This window comes from Phaethon lepturus, unplaced genomic scaffold, assembly GCF_000687285.1.
Source record: "Phaethon lepturus isolate BGI_N335 unplaced genomic scaffold, ASM68728v1 scaffold35956, whole genome shotgun sequence".
In the NCBI taxonomy this organism is placed as follows: Eukaryota; Metazoa; Chordata; class Aves; order Phaethontiformes; family Phaethontidae; genus Phaethon; species Phaethon lepturus.
In genome coordinates, this window is record NW_010544727.1 from 1 (window position 1) to 1,338 (window position 1,338).

The window sequence follows — 1,338 nt, forward strand, 5'->3', positions numbered from 1 at the left end:
CCCACTGGGAAACGAGTCCTGCAGCGGTGAGTGCCTCTCTGGACGTGATGCACAGAGCTCCTCGGGTCGCTCCGGTTTCAAAAGAAATCAAATTAATTGCACGTATCTTACATTTTGATCTCTGGTTTGCAGGCATCGCTTTTAGACGAGAGCCGACAATTCCGGCGGCGGCTGAACCTTCGCCTCCCGTCCCAGCGTGGTGGCGGCAGCCACGATAACCGTGATCAAAGAGGCTTTTTATCCACACCTACAAAATTACAGCCTTTAAGGGGCTCAGTCCTCGCTTCGTTTGCCAGCTGGTGATGTTTCTGCGGGGATTGGGATGGCGGAGGGGACGGGAGATGCCGGCACTGCCCCGCTGCCTGGGGCTCAGCCCGTGCATCGCGGGGACGAGCAGGATTAAATCAGGGACGTGTCTACACTGGGGAAATTTCTCAGCAACCATTTCCACATGTTCCAGCACCAATTTAGCTGAGCCACAGGGAATATATTTTGCGTTTTAAGTTTTCCTGCTGTACAAAAGGCCAAGGAGAAAGGCTGTTTCAGGCCCTGAGTCTCGGCCGCACTCCTGAGCGGAGCTGCCGGGGCCGGGGGTCCACAGCCGAATATTTAAAGCAGATCATGACTCTAATTCAGCGAAGTATTTAAGCCTGCACTTAACTTTCAGCATGTGCTTAGGGCCCCCGGAGATCTGGCTGGGTCCTGAACACATGCTGAAGTGCTTTGGTGAGCAGTGATGGTGTGCTGAACGGGGACCGGGGAGAGCCATTACCCTCCGAAATAATTACCCGGTGAAGGCACAGAAGCTGTTTTGCGCGCCTGGCTGAGCGGAGCTTATCCAGCAGGGAACCATCTCGCCTTGGCTGGAAGATGAATGAGGAGTTCAAACAGCTTTTTACTGTGTCAAGGTTTTCCGGTCCCTTCAAAGCCCCGTGCGCGCAGCCGTTGCGCCGGCACAACCGGCTACGCCTGAGGGTGCACCACGTCCGCACGGAGACGTGACCTCCTGGGGGTACCTGCACCCCGTGGCACCCACCAGCCCCCCAGGTCTGGCTGGGGTGGTTTTTCGCGGTCTTTCCCATGGAAGGGCCCCCAAGCGAGGGGCCAGCCAGGCTCTGGATGCACCCGTGCCCACACCCCCGGCTGCACCAGCGTCTCTTTGGGGCCACGTGTGTGGTGGTAAAGGCACGTTTTGTTTAGGATTGCAGTTAAACCGATGCCAAAGCCCTCACTGCTGACAAGCTGAGATTAGGTTTAGGCTCAAGCACAGGGATGGCTTGTTCACATTAACCAGGGAGGGGGATGTCGCCAGCAGCATCAGTGCCCAGCGAGCTGGTG